The sequence below is a fragment of the Mirounga leonina genome, unplaced genomic scaffold (assembly GCF_011800145.1).
Source record: "Mirounga leonina isolate KUSES-001 unplaced genomic scaffold, KU_Mleo_1.0 Mir_125, whole genome shotgun sequence".
NCBI lineage: Eukaryota > Metazoa > Chordata > Mammalia > Carnivora > Phocidae > Mirounga > Mirounga leonina.
Window position 1 is genome coordinate 28751961 of NW_023270305.1, and position 6418 is coordinate 28758378.

The window sequence follows — 6418 nt, forward strand, 5'->3', positions numbered from 1 at the left end:
TCTCAATGTCTCTCCTTCCCCTTCCCCCCCATTCCACTCCAAATAAGGCTGCTCAGCAAAAAAACAGCAAATACATATTTAGTTTTCACAATTTTTAACTATTTAGCCAACTGAGAACCAGGTAAACGAATCCTAATCCTCTTTAGAAGACTGTCTTGAAGGAAATAGTTACCACACTCATCTATCTAATGCCAACAGAGCACTGGGTTGCAATGTCAGGAGCTTTGGGAATAATAGGATATTATGGGCAAGGGTGGAGTCTGACGGTTAAGTATATCCCCAGTAATACTGATTATTCTCATTTGAAAAATCTTTCCTAATTACAGAGACCACTGGGATCAGGGGTGGGGGGCTGAAGGGAGGTGGTAGCATTGTATGCAATTGAAATAGAACATGGGCAGGGGGTCCAACATTGCAGGTTCATTGCCCTGTGCTGCTCATCTCCCCTTTCTGAGCCTCAGTTTGCTCATCTGTTAAATGGAATCAGTAACTGAGCCTTCCTTGTAAGGTCGTGATGAGACTCCTGGAACAGTCCTGGGAAGAGTTCAGCATGGTCCCCTGGATAGGATATGTACATAATTCTTTTTTTTTTTTTAAGTGGGCTCTAGGCCCAATGGGGGCTCAAACTCATGACCTCAAGATCAAGAGTCTGACTGAGCCAGCCAGGCGCCCCAACGTAATTCTTATTAGTAGCTACTGTGTCAACTTTTTTGTTCTAATTCAGTTCTTGTTTTAGACACTGGGTTGAGAAGGCAAGAGAGGAAATATGGATGGAACTTTAATAACAGATGTTGCTCTACTCTAATCTGGCCTGAGATCCTGTATAACATCACTCAGAATTACCTTCATCTTTGCATGACTTCAGTGATCAGGGGGAAAGGGGAGCATCAGTGCAGGAGAGAAAACATTAATCCAGAACAGGCTGGAGATCACAGTAAAATGTTCTCCGCAAATTGCAGCAAGTGCCTCTGCAGAGGACAAGCTCAGAGGGTCGCACTCCTTACCCAGGTGCTGGCTGGGGCAGCAGGACCATCACAGGCCCTCGGCCCAGCATTCCCTGCCTGCCTTCCCCCACTGGACGGCAGGGGAACGTGCTGGGGGGGAGGTGTGCTGTTGGGATTTGTAATAAATATATTTTCCTCTCAGACCCTGTTCCGGGCCCAGAGCTCCTACACCCTTGGAATTTCCCCGCGATAAGAGTGATAAATGTGTCTTTGTTATGTTAATGAGGCGACTACTGGAAAGCTTTTAGGTAACCTAACCAAGGGGGCTGGTTGCCAGGAGAACCAACCAGGTGATTAGAGAGTGGGAGCTTTCAGTCTCTCTGCCACCCTCCTGGGAGGGGAGAGGGGCTGGAGTTTGAATCAATTACCAATGGCCAACGATTTAATCAATCATGCCTATGTAATGAAGCCTTCATAAAATCCCAAGAGGACTGGGTTCAGAGAGCTTCCAGGTGGTGGAAACGGGCTGGTTGGTGCCCCTGGAGAGAACAGGGAAGCTCCCAGCCCCGTCCCCACACCTGGCCCTATGCATCTCTTCCATCTGGCTGTTCCTGAGTTCCATCCTTTGATTCTTTTGCTAGAGCAGTTCCTAGAACTCAGAGAAGCATTTTACCTACTAGATGACTGGCTTATTATAAAACCCGAGGAGGGGTCTTAGGAACCTCTGATTTACAGCCAGTTGGTAATAACCTGGCCTTTGGACTGGCATCTGAAGTGTGTGTGTGTGTGTGTGTGTGTTTAAGGGGGAATCTTGTGGGACACCCTGGTGTGGTCTGAGAATTGCTTGGTGTTGTGTAGGAGACACCTCGCCCCCCGCCCTCCCCCTCTCAGATACGTTGGAATTAGGTCCAGGAACCTGAAAGAGCAGGTCTGCAGCAGGAGGGGGGCTGGCATCGAGTGCTGGGCATGCAGGCCTTTAAGAAACTCTCTCCTGACGTCCCGGCCACATGCACAAACTTTCTTGCCCGTGTGAAAGCACTGGGAGAGGCGCCCTCCTGCCTGAGGAACTGTGTAAGGCTGTGAAAGAGCCGCCAATTCTAGTCACCTCTGCAAAGTTCACGGCGGTGACACCTGCTGTCATGGGGTCAAAGTGCAAATGTCACTTTGAAGCGGTTGTCAGTCATTCATTGCAGAAGGAGACAGGAAAAGGAAGAGATGAATACTCAGATCTTGCAGTTACCCTTCTCTCCCCTGTGGTGGCAATACCCAGCCCTCAATTCCGAATGCCCAGGAAGGTCGCTCATCTCCCTACCACCTCCACCCATCCCCATTCGTATCCTCCTTGCGGGTTCCATCTGACCGGGAGCGACTGGGGCTCAGCCCCTAGCTCCCGCCACTCACTGGCTGCATGCCCCGCCTTGGGGAAGATGAGTGCTCTGCCCACGGTCTCATCTGCTAAATGGGACATGCCCTAGGGTTGGCATGTTTCCTCTGGTGACAGGCCTGGCATGGAGTCAGCCGATTTCTTTTCCCTCTCCAGATCGCCGGCCTGGCCTGACCCCTCCTCTGGAACTCTTCCCTGTGTGACTGACCTCAGCCCCCGCTGTTGCGGCCCGACCCTGGCCTGCTTCCCACACCCCGCCCGCCCGGGCCCCCTGTGTCCCTCTCTGCCAGCTGGGCCCTGACCCCCCTCTTGGCCTCCAGCCCTGCCTTTGACCTGGCACCAGTGCAAATGGGGCAGACTGCTGAGATCAGGAACAGGTCGTACTTGTCACTCATTCCAGGAGCGTCCTTTCTATGTCCCGATGATCAGCTGCATGGGGAGAAGGGGGGTGACATCACCGGGCTTCATAGTCTTTCCCAGAGGGGTCCCTCTGGGCATTTGCCCTGGGGACACATCTCCCAACACCCCAACTGACAGGCCTGGAGCTGCTTTCTGTTGGAGGGTTTGCGGCTGCAGCCCGCCGCCCACGGTAGCCAAGATCTTGAGAGTAAGGCAGCGAGGTCATCCTTTTCTGGGGGGGATGGGGGGAGCAGACGGAGCTTGGGCTGTGCAACCCAAGTTAAAAGTCCACGAATTTTCTGTCAGGCACCAGCCACTCCAGATGCACAAACACACCCCTAAGATTCTTGGAGAGGAACTGTTTACAAAGCCTTCTGTGGGTCCTGACCCTTGATTCTTAGCTTCTTAGTCTGGTGGGGTTTGGATGTTCATTCGGGAGGGGCATGGATTTCATATGTGTACTGGGCTTTTGGCTGGGCCTCATCTGTTCCTGCTACCTGTTGGTTCTCAGTTCCCTTTTGGGGATGACTTCTCCCCAGTGCGTTTGGTATGGGTGAGAGGATGATCTTATGCGCCACCCTCCACCAGGGACTTCTGGGAAGCAACTCTTTCTCTTCTTGCCCTGGGCCACTCACAGAAGGGTATGTGACCTAACCCTGGCTGGAAGGCCCTCCCCAGGGGTGGCATCTGCAGTGAGTAAAGCAGGAAGGAGGGTCCACGGGTCCAGCTGAGACGTGGGACAGACGGCCTCCTCCGCGAACCAGGGTTGTACTCTCGGCCTTCCCAGCCCTCCGGAGCAGTCCTGGCCCCCACCACCCCCAATTCCCAGAGCCCCTCATCCCCGTCCACTGCATTCTTTCATTTGAGCTAGCTGGAGTCTCTTTCTCGCCCAATACTACCAGGGTGGACACTGCCTAGCTTACAGGGAGCTACCCGAAAACTCCATGGGGCCCCTGACAGCAGCCTGGTGTTCATGCCAGTGGAGAAAGAGATGAGGAGTTCTGGCCGGCAAGCATGCCAAATGGTGTGCTCCTTCTGGAGCGGGGAGCCATTGCCAATGTCCGTAACTGATGTCTCTCTTGGGAGAGCCTGTGTGCGTGTGTGTGTGTGTGTATAAGAGAGTGTTTCTTACTAGTCAATTAATAGAATATGGTTTCTTTTGTTGTTGTTACTCCTTTTTTTTTCTTTTTTAAAGATTTTATTTATTTATTTTAGAGAGAGAGAATGAGAGACAGAAAGCACGAGAGGGAAGAGGGCAGAGGGAGAAGCAGACTCTCTGCTGAGCAGGGAGCCCGATGCGGGACTCGATCCCGGGACTCCAGGATCATGACCTGAGCCGAAGGCAGTTGCTTAACCAACTGAGCCACCCAGGCGCCCTGTTGTTACTCCTTTAAAAGGGTGCATATTTGGTGCCTGAGAGAAATCTGATGCTCCATAGCACAGCAGTGGCCAGCAGCTCTGGGTTGGCCATTCCAATTTGCCTGAGGAATGTCTCCAGCTACCACGCAGTTGGCACCCCAAGACGGGTCCCTGCGGAGCCCAAGGCCCACCCTCAGCCTCGTCATAGGGATCGCAGGGGCGCCTCCATTCTGGAATGCCGTCACCCATGCTGGTGAGGAATGGGGCTCTGGGACAATCAGTGGTCTTCAGCGGCCAGTGGTTCAATCCACCATGTTCTTTTTTTTTTTTTTTTTTTTAAGATTTTATTTATTTATTCATGAGAGACAGACAGAGAGAGAGGCAGAGGGAGAAGCAGGCTCCCAAGGAGCAGGGAGCCCGATGTGGGACTCGACCCCAGGACCCTGGGATCATGACCTGAGCCGAAGGCAGACGCTCAACCATCTGAGCCACCCAGGTGCCCCAATCCACCATGTTCTTGATGATCTGTGGTGAGACTATCACCCACACATTTCTCTCCATCGTTCTTTTTTTTTTTTTTTTTAAGATTTTATTTACTTATTTAACAGAGAGAGACAGAGACAGCGAGAGCAGGAACACAAGCAGGGGGAGTGGGAGAGGGAGAAGCAGACTCCCCGCCGAACAGGGAGCCCAATGTGGGCCCCGATCCCAGGACCCTGGGATCATGACCTGAGCCCAAGGCAGACGCTTAACGACTGAGCCACCCAGGCGTCCCTCCATCATTCTTTAAAAAAAAAAAGTGTACAACTCAGTGGCTTTTAGCACTTCCACAACATGGAGCAACCATCGCCGTATCTATTTCCAAAGCTTTTTCGTTGCCTCAAACGGAAACTCTGTGCCCTTTACGCACAGCTCCCCATTCCCCCCCTCCCCTGTCCCAGGTGGCCATCGCTCTACTTTCTGTCTCTGAACGAGCCTGGGCTGGGCGCCTCAGCTGAGTGGAAGCACACCGTATCCGTCCTCTCGTGTCTGTTTCAGTTAGCACCGTGTTTCCGGGGTTCATTCATGTGGTGTCAGTGTCAGCACGTCATTCCTTTGAAAGGCTGAATGATATTCCATGGGGTGTAGACGCCACGCTTTCTTTCTCTAGACATCTGTTGATGGACGTCTCGGTTGCCCCCACCTTTCAGCTATTATTAATAATGCTGCGATGGACATTGGTGTTCAAGTATCTGTTTGAGCCTCTTTTCAATTCTTCTGGATTTATACCGAGGACTGGAATTGGCTGAGTCATATGGTAACTTGATGCTTAGCATTTTGAGGTCTCACCAAACTGTTTTCCACAGCAGCTGCCCCATTCTACCTTCCCATCAGCGGCACACAAGAGTTTGAATGTCACTGCCTCCTCTCCAACACTTGGGGATGAAAGAGTGTGTCACTGTGGTTTCTTATTTGGTTTGGTTTGGATTTTACTTTTTCGTTGGTTTTACCATGCAGTACATTAAGACAGTGCATAACCTTCTAGAAGGGGTAGATGAGCATAACCGAGTTATTTTTTCATCAATCAGGAAAATGCTTCCTTGATCGATATTCTCCAAACCCCTTGACACATGGTAACGATTAACTCCAGAGAAGCGTCTATCTCTTTCCATCAAGCTCCGCTGACATGAATAATTGGCAAACCTTTTTTTCCTTGCCTCCATTAGTGAACCTGTGGATGTGCACAGAGGCTACACTGGGGATGAGCAAGCACATGGCCATGACGTCAATCCCGGGCAGAATCTCGAGCCACATCGGGCCAGGCTGTGGTTGCCAAGGCCAAACCCTTCATCACTGTGGTTTTGATTTGCATTTCCCTAACTAATGATGGTGAACATCTTTTCATGTGCTTATTGGCCATTTGTATATCTTCTCTGGAGAAAGGTCTATTCAGACCCTTTGTACATTTTTAAACTGAGTTTGTCTTTTTGTTGTTGAGTTGTAGGAGTAGTTTATATATTCTGGATATTAAATCCTTATCACATATATGATTTGTAAATATTTTCTCCTATTCTATTGGTTGTCTTTTTACTTTCTTAATAATGTCCTTTGGGGCACTGGCTGGCTCAGTCGGTGGAGCATGTGGTTCTTGATCTGGGTTGAGTTCGAGCCCCACGTTGGGTGTAGAGATTGCTTAAAAATAAAATCTTAAAAAAATAATGTCCTTTGATGCACAAAATCTTAAATTTTGATGAAGTCCAAACTAACTATATTTTTCTTTTGTTGCTTATGCCTTTCTTGTCAAATCCAATAATCTGTTGCCAAATATGACATCATGAAGGTTTACTTCTGT

General features: G+C 50.2%; 1 pseudogene; it reads right to left on the reverse strand.

The window, feature by feature from the left end:
• Window positions 1–4855: 4855 nt before the first annotated feature.
• LOC118007846 lies at window positions 4856–5992 on the reverse strand (annotated as a pseudogene).
• Window positions 5993–6418: the final 426 nt, after the last annotated feature.